This window comes from Martes martes (assembly GCF_963455335.1).
Source record: "Martes martes genome assembly, chromosome: 1".
Taxonomy (NCBI): Eukaryota; Metazoa; Chordata; class Mammalia; order Carnivora; family Mustelidae; genus Martes; species Martes martes.
In genome coordinates this window covers 147,091,790-147,104,556 of record NC_137888.1, presented here as the reverse complement: position 1 = coordinate 147,104,556, position 12,767 = coordinate 147,091,790, and the positions used below count along the sequence as shown (strand labels likewise).

Below are 12,767 nucleotides of genomic sequence, written 5' to 3'. Positions count from 1 at the left end.
TATAAGTCTGTAAAGAAAAACTTCTCTTTAAGAAATAAAAAATATCAAGGGCCTTCTTTTTGCAGACACTGGTAAAGGTGGAAAAAACAGCCATAAAAATAAATATTTAACATTTATTGTTTAGCATGTGAAAAATGGTATCTCAGAATATCAGAAGACTATCACATTTAGTTCTCCCAATAACATATAAGAAAGGTATTAGTACTAACCTACTTTATAAAAAATAGAACTAAAGCATAGAATACTTAAAGTTACTTGACCAAAGGCATGTACCCAGTAAGTGACAAAGCTAGAATTCAAACCAAGATAATCAGACTTCTGGGCTTTTCCTAACTTGCTCACAGATCAGAGAGGAAACATAATTTAAAAACTAATAAAATGTAACAAGTATCGTAACAGAAGTGAGCTCACCAAATTATGCTTAGAAAGGAAAATAAAGCAAGTCAACAACATAGGAAGACGATCTTGAGCCGGTTTTTGAAGGGTAAATGGAGAGTGGATAGGCAGAAAAATAAGTGAAGAAAATTCTAGCCAGGACAAAATGTGTGACTTGAAACTGTAAAAACCCTGGAAGAGAACACAGGTAGTAATTTCTCCAATATCAAACAGAGCAACTTTTTCTAAATGTGTCTCCTGAGGCCAGGGAAACAAAAGCAAAACTAAACTGTTGGGGGGCGTGTGGGTGGCTCAGTGGGTTAAGCCGCTGCCTTTGGCTCAGGTCATGATCTCGGGGTCCTGGAACCGAGTCCCGCATCGGGCTCTCTGCTCAGCAGGGAGCCTGCCTCACCCTCTCTCTCTCTGCCTGCCTCTCTGCCTACTTGTGATATCTCTCTCTGTCAAATAAATAAATAAATCTTAAAAAAAAAAAGATCAGATTCTGACTCAATAAGCCTGTAGTAAAGATCCAGATCTTGTGGTTCTAAAAAGACCAGTTTTCAAATCACATTAAAAAAAAAAAAAAAAACTAAACTGTTGGGACCACATCAAAATAAGAAGTTTCTGCAAAGCAAAGGAAACAGTCAACAAAAAGACAACCTACAGAATGGGAAAATATATTTGCAAAAGACACCTCTGATTAAGAATTGGTATCCAGGGGAGGAGTCAAGATGGCAGAGAAGTAGCAGGCTGAGACGACATCGGGTAGCAGAAGATCAGCTAGATAGCTTATCAAACCATTGTGAACACCTACAAATCCAAAAGGAAATCGAAGAGAAGAAGAGCAACAATTCTAGAAACAGAAAATTGATCACTTTCTGAAAGGTAGGACCTGCGAAGAAGTGAATCCAAAAAGCAACGGGAAGACAGACCGCGAGGGGAGGGGCCGGCTCCCGGCAAGTGGCGGAGCAACAGAGCACTAAATCAGGACTTTTAAAAGTCTGCTCCACGGGGTGCCTGGGTGGCTCAGTGGGTTAAGCTTCTGCCTTCAGTTCAGGTCATGATCTCAGGGTCCTGGGATCGAGTCCCACATCGGGCTCTCTGCTTGGCGGGGAGACTGCTTCCTCCTCTCTCTCTCTGCCTGCCTCTCTGCCTACTTGTGATCTCGTTCTGTCAAATAAATAAATAAATAAAATCTTTTTTAAAAATAAATAAATAAATAAAAGTCTGCTCCATGGAGGGACATTGCTCCAGAGATTAAACCAGGGGGAAGCCCACGCGGGGTCAGCGTAACCCCAGGTGCCGCGGGGTCACAGAAGGACCGGGGGTGTCTGAGTGCCACAGAGCTCACAGGTATTAGAGCGGGGAAGCTGGCACAAAGCCGAGGAGTGAGCTCTCACCCCGGGGTTACCTTGTGCCGGTTGCAGGCTGGGTGGGCTCGAGCGTGGCCGGAGGCCATGGAGACGGAAGCGTCAGGGTGCTTTTCTCCAGGTTCCAGCAATTGACTGCTTTCCTCCAGGTGCAACCGGAGGCCAGGGAAGCAGGGGCAGTTGGGCGCTTTTCTCTGAGGGTGCACTGAGGAGTGGGACCCCAAGCTCTCGGCTCCTCTGGGCCAGAGACTGGGAGTCCGCCATCTTCATTCCTGTTCTCCGGAACTCTACAGAAAGCGCTCAGGGAACAAAAGCTCCCGAAAGAGAACCCGAACGGATTACTTAGCCCGGCCCCTGGCAAGGGCGGTGCAATTCCGCCTGTGGCAAAGACACTTGAGAATCACTACAATAGGCCCCTCCCCCAGAAGAGCAACAAGAAACCCAGCCAAGACCAACATCATTCACTAAGAACAGCAGAATTCCAGAGGAGGAAAAAGCAAATCTTATCTGGACAAAATGACAAGGCGGAAAAACTCACCACAAAAAAAAGAACAAGAGGCAGTACTGAAGGCTGGGGACCTAATCAATACGGACATTGGTAACATGACAGATCTAGAGTTCAAAATGACGATTCTCAAGGTTCTACCCGGGCTCGAAAAAGACATAGAAGATATCAGAGAAACCCTCTCCAGAGAGAAAAAAGCCCTTTCTGGAGAAATAAAAGAACTAAAATCTAACCAAGTTGAAATCAAAAAAGCTATTCATGAGGTGCAATCAAAAATGGAAGCTCTTACTGCTAGGATAAATGAGGCAGAAGAAAGAATTAGTGACATAGAAGACCAAATGACAGAATAAAGAAGCTGAGCAAAAGAGAGACAAACAAATACTGGACCACGAGGAGAGAATTCGAGAGATAAGCGACACCATAAGATGACACAACATTAGAATAATTGGGATTCCAGAAGAAGAAGAAAGAGAGAGGGGAGCAGAAGGTATATTGGAGAGAATTATTGGAGAGAATTTCCCTAATATGGCAAAGGGAACAAACATCAAAATCCAGGAGGTGCTAAGAACACCCCTCAAAAATCAATAAAAATAGGTCCACACCTCGTCACCTGATAGTAAATTTACAAGTCTTAGCGACAAAGAGAAAATCCTCAAAGCAGCCCGGGAAAAGAAGTCTGTAACATACAAGGGTAAAAACATTAGATTGGCAGCGGACCTATCCACAGAGACCTGGCAGGCCAGAAAGAACTGGCATGATATATTCAGAGCACTAAACGAGAAAAACATGCAGCCAAGAATACTATATCCGGCTAGGCTATCATTGAAAATAGAAGGAGAGATAAAGAGCTTCCAGGACAAACAAAAGCTGAAAGAATTTGCAAACACCAAACCAGCTCTACAGGAAATATTGAAAGGGGTCCTCTAAGCAAAGAGAGACCCTAAAAGCAGTAGATCAGAAAGAAACAGAGACAATATACAGTAACAGTCACCTTACAAGCAATCCAATGGCACTACATTCATATCTCTCAATAGTTACCCTGAATGTTAATGGGCTAAATGCCCCAATCAAAAGACACAGGGTATCACAATGGATAAAAAAACAAAACCCATCAATATGCTGCCTACAAGAAACTCATTTTAGACCCGAAGACACCTCCAGATTTAAAGTGAGGGGGTGGAAAACAATGTACCATGCTAATGGACATCAGAAGAAGGCTGGGGTGGCAATCCTTATATCAGATCAATTAGATTTTAAGCCAAAGACTATAATAAGAGATGAGGAAGGACACTATATCATACTCAAAGGGTCTGTCCAACAAGAAGACCTAACAGTCTTAAATATCTATGCCCCTAACATGGGATCAGCCAACTATATAAACCAAATAATAACAAAATCAAAGAAATACATTGACAGTAATACAATAATAGCAGGGGACTTTAACACTCCCCTCACTGAAAAGGACAGATCATCTAAGCAAAAGATCAACAAGGAAATAAAGGCCTTAAATGACACACTGGACCAGATGGACATCACAGATATATTCAGAACATTCCATCCCAACAGAATATACATTCTTCTCTAGTGCACATGAAACATTCTCCAGAATAGACCACATCCTGGGTCATAAATCAGGTCTCAACCGATATCAAAAGATTGGGATCATTCCCTACAAATTTACAGACCACAATGCTCTGAAGCTAGAACTCAATCACAAGAGGAAATTTGGAAAGAACGCAAATACCTGGAGACTAAACAGCATCCTTCTAAAAAATGAATGGGTCAACCAGGAAATTAAAGAGGAATTGAAAAAATTCATGAAAACAAATGATAATGAAAACACAACGGTTCAAAATCTGTGGGACACAACAAAGGCAGTCCTGAGAGGAAAATATATAGCGGTACAAGCCTTTCTCAAGAAACATGAAAGGTCTCAAACACACAACCTAACCCTACACCTAAAGGAGCTGGAGAAAGAACAACAAAGAAAGCCTAAACCCAGCAGGAGGAGAGAAATCATAAAGATCAGAGCAGAAATCAATGAAAGAGAAACCAAAAAAACAATAGAACAAATCAACAAAACTAAGAGCTGGCTCTTTGAAAGAATTAATAAGATTGATAAGCCCCTGGCCAGACTTATCAAAAAGAAAAGAGAAAGGACCCACAAAAATAAAATCATGAATGAAAGAGGAGAGATCACAACCAACACCAAAGAAATACAAACAATTATAAGAACATACTACGAGCAACTCTATGCCAACAAATTTGACAATCTGGAAGAAATGGATACATTTCTAGAGACGTATAAACTACCACAACTGAACCAGGAAGAAATAGATAACCTGAACAGATCCATAACCACTAAGGAGATTGAAACAGTCATCAAAAATCTCCAAACAAGCAAAAGTCCAGGACCAGACGGCTTCCCAGGGGAATTCTACCAAACATTTAAAGAAGAATTAATTCCTATTCTCCTGAAACTGTTCCAAAAAATAGAAATGGAAGGAAAACTTCCAAACTCATTCTATGAGGCCAGCATCACCTTGATCCCAAAACCAGACAAGGATCCCATCAAAAAAGAGAATCACAGACCAATATCCTTGATGAACACAGATGCGAAAATTCTCACCAAAATACTGGCCAATAGGATCCAACAATACATTAAAAGGATTATTCACCACGACCAAGTGGGATTTATTCCAAGGCTGCAAGGTTGGTTCAACATCCACAAATCCATCAATGTGATACAATACATTAATAAAAGAAAGAATAAGAACCATATGATACTCTCAGTAGATGCTGAAAAAGCATTTGACAAAGTGCAGCATCCCTTCCTGATTAAAATTCTTCAAAGTGTAGGGATAGAGTGCACATACCTCAATATCATCAAAGCCATCTATGAAAAACCCACTGCAAATATCATTCTCAATGGAGAAAAACTGAAAGCTTTTCCGCTAAGGTCAGGAACACGGCAAGGATGTCCGTTATCACCACTGCTGTTCAACATAGTACTAGAAGTCCTAGCCTCAGCAATCAGACAACAAAAAGAAATTAAAGGCATCCAAATCGGCAAAGAAGAAGTCAAACTATCACTCTTTGCAGATGATATGATACTGTATGTGGAAAACCCAAAAGGCTCCACTCCAAAACTGCTAGAACTTGTACAGGAATTCAGTAAAGTGTCAGGATACAAAGTCAATGCACAGAAATCAGTCGCATTTCTTTACACTAACAACAAGACAGAAGAAAGAGAAATTGAGGAATCAGTCCCATTTACAATTGCACCCAAAACCATAAGATACCTAGGAATAAATCTAACCAAAGAGGCAAAGAATCTATACTCAGAATACTATAAAGTACTCATGAAAGAAATTGAGGAAGACAAAAAGAAATGGAAAAAACATTCCATGTTCATGGATTGGAAGAACAAATATTGTGAAAATGTCTATTCTACCTAAAGCAATCTGTGCATTTAATGCAATCCCTATCAAAATCCCATCCATTTTTTCCAAAGAAATAGAAGAAATCCTCAAATTTATATGGAACCAGAAAAGACCTCGAATAGCCAAAGGAATATTGAAAAAGAAAGCCAAAGTTGGTGGCATCACAATTCCAGACTTCAAGCTCTATTATTACAAAGCTGTCATCATCAAGACAGTATGGTACTGGCACAAAAACAGACATATAGATCAATGGAACAGAATAGAGAGCCCAGGAATAGACCCTCAACTCTATGGTCAACTAATCTTCGACAAAACAGGAAGGAATGTCCAATGGAAAAAAGACAGCCTCTTCAACAAATGGTGCTGGGAAAATTGGACAGCCCCATGCAGAAAAATGAAATTGGACTATTTCCTTACACCACACACAAAAATAGACTCAAAATGGGTGAAGGACCTCAATGGGAGAAAGGAATCTATCAAAATCCTTGAGGAGAATGCAGGCAGCAACCTCTTTGACCTCAACCGCAACAACTTCTTCCTAGGAACATCACCAAAGGCAACAGAAGCAAGGGCAAAAATGAACTACTGGGATTTCATCAAGATCAAAAGCTTTTGCACAGCAAAGGAAACAGTTAACAAAACCAAAAGACAACTGACAGAATGGGAGAAGATATTTGCAAACGACATATCAGATAAAGGGCTAGTATCCAAAATCTATAAAGAGTTTAGCAAACTCAACACCCAAAGAACAAATAATCCAATCAAGAAATGGGCAGAGGACATGAACAGACATTTCTGCAAAGAAGACATCCAGATGGCCAACAGACACATGAAAAAATGCTCCACATCACTCGGCATCAGGGAAATACAAATCAAAACCACGATGAGATACCACCTCACACCAGTCAGAATGGCTAAAATTAACAAGTCAAGAAATGACAGATGCTGGCGAGGATGCGGAGAGAGGGGAACCCTCCTACACTGTTGGTGGGAATGCAAGCTGGTGCAACCACTCTGGAAAACAGTGTGGAGGTTCCTCAAAAAACTGAAAATAGAGCTACCCTATGATCCAGCGATCACACTACTGGGTACATATCCTAAAGATACAAACGTGGTGCTCCGAAGGGGCATGTGCACCCGAATGTTTATAGCAGCAATGTCCACAATAGCCAAACTGTGGAAAGAACCTAGATGTCCATCAACAGATGAATGGATAAAGAAGATGTGGTATATATACAATGGAATACTATGCAGCCATCAAAAGAAATGCAATCTTGCCATTTGCGACGACATGGATGGAACTAGAGGGTATTATGCTTAGCGAAATAAGTCAATCGGAGAAAGACAACTATCATATGATCTCTTTGATATGAGGAAGTGGAGATGCAATGGGGGGGGTTGGGGGGAGGTAGGAAAAGAAAAAGTAAAAGAAGATGGGATCGGGAGGGAGATAAACCATAAAAGACTCAATCTCAAAAAACAGACTGAGGGTTGCTGGGGGGAGGGGGGACAGGAGAGAGTGGTGGGGTATGGATATTGGGGAGGGTATGTGCTATGATGAGTGCTGTGAAATGTGTAAACCTGGCGAGTCACAGACCTGTACCCCTGGGGATAAAAATATATTATATGTTTATTAAAATAGATAAATTAATTTTAAAAAATTCTACTTGAAAAAAAAAAAAAGAATTGGTATCCAAAATATATAAAAACTCGGGGCACCTGGGTGGCTCAGTCGGTTAAGCATCTGCCTTCGGCTCAGGTCATGATCCCATGATCAGTTTCACATTGGGCTCCCTGCTCAGCAGAGAGCCTACTTCTCCCTCCACCCTACCTCCCTGATTGTGATCTCTCTAATAAATAAATAAAATCTTTTAAAAAACAAAACAAAATATATAAAAACTTATACAACTCAACACCCAAAAAACAACCAAAAAAAATTAAATTGGCAGAAGACATGAACAGACATTTTTCTAAAGAAGACATACAGATGGCCAACAGACACATGAAAAGTTGCTAAATGTCACTCATCATCAGGGAAATGCAAATCAAAACCACAGTGAGAGATCACCTCACTCCCGTCAGAATGGCTAAAATCAAAAACACAAGAAACACGAAGTGTTGGTGAAGATGTGGAGAAAAAGGAACCCTCACATACTATTGGTGAGAATGCAAACTGGTGCAGTCACTGCAGAAAACTAGATGGAGGTGCCTCAAAAAGTTAAAAATAGAACTACTTTATGATCCAGTAACCATACCACTGGGTATTTACCCAAAGAATACAAAAACACTAATTCAAAGGGATACATGCACCCTTGTGTTTGCTGCAGTATTATTTACAATAGTCCAATTATGGAGGCAGTCCAAGTGTCTACTCACTGAAGAATGCGTAAAGAAGATGTGGTATGTATATATACACATATATACCATGGAATATCATTCAGCCATAAAAAGAATGAAATCTTGCCATTTGAAACAACATGGTGGAGCTAGAGTATAATTCTAAGTGAAGTAAGTCAGTCAGAGAAAGACAAATACCATCGGATTTCACTCATATGTGGAATTTAAGAAAAAAAGGAAGAAAAAAAAAAGAGACTCTTAACTCTAAACTGTAGAGAACTGACACTTACCAGAGGGGAAGTGGGGGCAGGGAGTGATGGGTGAAATAAGTGAAGGGCATTACTCTTGATGAGCCCTGAGTAATGTATAGAATTGCTGAATCATTCTCTTGAACTGGAGCTAATACAACACCATAGGTTCATTGTATATATACTGGGTTGTTGTTTTTTTAATTAAATTTAAAAAATTCTAGCCAAAGAGAAGAGAGCAAGTGTTCACAAGGTGACATGGAGATGAAGAGCATGGTTTAAGAAGGGGAAATTGATTCAATGAGAACACCCTGCAGGTGTAGGAGGAAAAGCAGAGAATAGGGAAGTACACTGGAGCCAGAGTTAGTCTACCAAACTAGGACTTTTTTTTTTTTTTAAAGATTTTATTTATTTGACAGAGAGATCACAAGTAGGCAGAGAGGCAGGCATAGAGAAGGGGAAGCAGGCTCCCCACTGAGCAGAGAGCCCGATGCAGGGCTCGATCTCAGGACCCTGAGATCATGACCTGAGCTGAAGGCAGAGGCTTAACCCACTGAGCCACCATGGAGCCCCCAAACTAGGACTTTTGAATTTTATGTCAGAAGTAATGGGAAGACCTCAAAAGTTTTTAAGCAAAATTTAAAAAACAAAAAAACAAGGGATGGTCATATTCCGATCATATATGGGAGACTACAAAGAAAGTCAGAAACAGTTTTACAAAAACATTCATTATAATGAATGTCCTATAACCTCCTTCTTCCTGATTTATATTTTAAATAGATCTATAACCTTGATCCATAATGAAAAGATCAAATATAAGACGAATTATTAGGAACCCCTAGGTGGCCCAGTCAGTTAAGTGTCAGACTCTTGATTTTGGCTCAGAGCACCATCTCAGGGTCCTAAGATGAAGTCCCCGAGTTGACCTCCGGGCTCAGCATAAATCTCCTTAAGATTCTCTCCCCCTCCCCCCACCTCCCTAATGCGCATGTGTGTGCTCTCTCTCTCTTTAAATTAATGAATTAATTAAAGACAAATTGTAAGGAAAGAGGAAGGGAAAAGATAAAGATTTCAAAAAATATTTTCTTCTTCTTTAAAATCTCAGGAAATGGGATGCCTGGGTGGCTCAGTCCATTAAACTCTGCCTTTGGCTCCGGTCATAATCCCAGGGTCCTGGGATCAAGTCACACATTGGGCTCCTTGCTCAACCAGGGCTTGCTTCTCCCTCTGCTGTTCCACCAGCTTGTGCACACACACACATGCTCTCTATCTCCCTGACAAATAAATAAAATCTAAGAAAGAAAGAAAAAAGGAAAATAATTTTTAAATTAAAACAAAATCTCAGGAAAAAAATTAAATATTTTTTCTATCGCCAAAAATGAACTTCCTTTAAAAGTTATTCCTATTGATAAAATAAGGGAAACAAGTGTTAATCAGTATAAAATCAAACTTCCACCAAAATGAACAGTTTAAAGTAAATATATTTATTTACTCAATGCTAAACCTTAGTTCCAATCCTTAAGAAAATACTAATGTGACATTATAACCAGAAAGGAAAAGATAATACAACTAATAACAATGAAAATCTGGAGGGACCGTCTCTAAGCTCTGTCTCCCAGGGGTGGGACTGAGGTGAGTTAGAAAAAAGACAAGGAAGTCTTCACCCTTTCACATATGCCCTGTTCAAAGTTTTCAAATAAATGCACATTATTTTATAGTAATTTTTAAATTACATTTTGATGCCATGACTATATTAGACATTTTTTAATTAGATGGAAATAAATATTTAAGGAAAGTTTACATTATTTCTTTAAGATTTCATTTATTTGAGAGAGAGCAACCGCTAATGGGGAGGGAGAGAGAGAATCTCAAGCAGACTCTGTGCTGAGAGCAGAACCCAGCATGGGGCTCAATCCCATGACCCCGAGATCATGACCAGAGCCAATATCAAGATCAGACTCTTAACTGACTGAGCCATGGAGGCACCCCAGGCAAGTTAACATTATAAATAATGTATATATTTACTACCATAGCTGAAATTACTGACTAAACAAATGCACTGAAACCTGAGCATTGGCAAAGCACTAACTATATATACTGTTCTGCCGGAACAAAAAGTGTCCCTCTCCTCATGGAACTGATTACCATATGAGATGCATAATCTTGTCTCAATAATCACTGAAAAATGAATACGGGATCTCAAAGAGATATCTGTATACCCATGCTCACTGCAGCATTATTGACAATAACCAAGATACGAAAACAACTTAAGTGTCTGTCCATGGATGAATGGATAAGGAAGATGTAATACATATACACAACGGATTATTATTCAGCCACATAAGAAAAGGAAATTCTGCCATGCACAACAACATGGGTCAACCTTTCAGGCATTGTGCTAAGTGAAATAAGACAGAGAAAGAAAGATGGATACTGTATGACATCAAAGTACTTACATGTGGAATCTGAAAAGGCCGAGCTCATAGAAACAGAGACTGGAAAGTGGTTTCCAGGGACTTGGGAGTGGGAAAACAGGGAAATGTTGGGCAAAGAGTACAAACTTCCAGTGTTATGTTAAATAAACAAACAAGTTCTGGGTATCTAATGTACAGCATGGTAATTATAGTTAATAATAAAATATATATATAATAATAATATAATGTATTTGAAAGTTGTTAAAAGAATAAATTGTAAATGTCTTCACCACAAAAAAGAAATGGTAAGTAAGCTAGAAAATGTAACAATAATCATTGACTATTTCAAACATACACCAGGGATCTGTATTCATTTACAGATAGCCATAGCAAAATGAAATTATGGGGGGGAAAAAATCACTCTATTTTGGACACCTTTCAAATCATATTTCAGGCTTTCCCCTTCCTTCCATGCGAGTTACAGATGGGTAACTTAGACAAGATGGTTTGGAAACTATGAGAGTAGGGTTCTTCAAGTCTAAAGCCCAAATTGTATATGTTTCAGCAGGAAAGTAGCTACTAATATCTGAAAATAGGAGTATGAAAAATGAGTTCACTAAAAACGAAGCTAGCTCTGATTGTAGAATGTGAACGTTTTTTAAAACTCATTTATAATGGATCTAAGAAAACTGCTCTGTATGAAATCAAAACAATTATTTAAGTATTTTAATCCAAGAATTTAGAAAAAAAAATTTTTTTTTTCAACAGAGTCCCTAAAAGTCATGCTACACTCAGAACGTTTTGAGCAAATTAAGGATTAACCCAACAGTTACCTCAAGACACAAAACACTGTCATTGGCATTTTGAAAATTTGGGGAGCAGCTCTCACAGCAAAACTTTCTACCAATATAAAATCCCTACCTGATCATAATGTTCATAATGGGGACACTTCGTGATAAAAGATTTGTCCAGACTACTTCTAAATGTGTTCAAACCAATACGAGGGGACTAGAAGTTCTCATCTTCAGAATGCAGCTCAGAAGCCTAACAGACTTTCCATTTTAAAAAGCTCCTGCAGAAAAAAAAACTTTTAACCTGCCACTTCTGGATATCAAACACAGTTGAGAGCTTCATGGAGGCTCAAGAGCACACTAGTGCTTGTATTTTCTGAATCAAAAAAATCAAATCTCAAGTTTGAGCTCAGTGAACTGGTTTTGAAATATTTATTTATTAAAATAGAGCTTGTGACTACATTTTAAAACTGGGGAAAACACCTGCCATCTAAAATTCACTTCAAGATTTATTCAAAAAGAACACTGTGTTACCCACAGAATTCCTGATAGTCTATATAATAAAGGCAACTCCTAAGAAATAGACTAAGTCAAAAGTGGAAGTGGGTATTAAGGAGGGCACGTATTGCATGGGGCACTGGGTGTGGTGCATAAACAATGAATTTTGGAACACTGAAAAAAAATAAATTTAAATTTTAAAAAAAAGTGGAGGACACATCTATGAGAAACATGGACTCACCATGGAATAAAAACTTTAAAAACCATTTCTGTTTTGTCTTTTGAATGTTTTTTTTCATGTCCTATCAAAATCACCTTGGGAGCTTTTCTAAACTGCACACACTATCATCTGACTCCTGAGAGATCTTAAGATAAAACAGAATAAGGGAAGGGGGTGTGTGAAGTGGAGTAAGTAGTCAATGCTGCTTGAAAAGCTCCTGGCCAACCCCAGTGAGAAACACTATGCTGCAAAATTCTTCACTTTTTATCCCCTTCATCTCAACCCATCAATAATGATGTTTACCCCAGTTATCGTCCTCATCGGGGTCATCTTTCTCAATCTAACTCTACAGGTTTCTCTGGTCCCCACTACGGTTCATAGATATTTCTTATAATCCTAATAACTTTAGTAATCTTTAATCCATCCAATGTATTTCCTAAGTCAGGTCCACTCCACCCAACAACCAATCCCTAAGCCATGGAGCCATTCCTGAGTGGGAAGGAGAAATTCACCATCCTTCACTCCACACCAGGCCAGGCCCTTGTCTTCCGAGAGCTTCAAGGACT

General features: G+C 39.3%; 1 protein-coding gene across 1 annotated transcript in view; it reads right to left on the bottom strand.

Annotated features, from left to right (window-relative positions):
- Nucleotides 1–12,767, bottom strand: part of ULK4 (unc-51 like kinase 4) — a 610,308-nt gene that overhangs the window by 470,261 nt on the left and 127,280 nt on the right. The gene's annotated exons all lie outside the window — the stretch shown is intronic.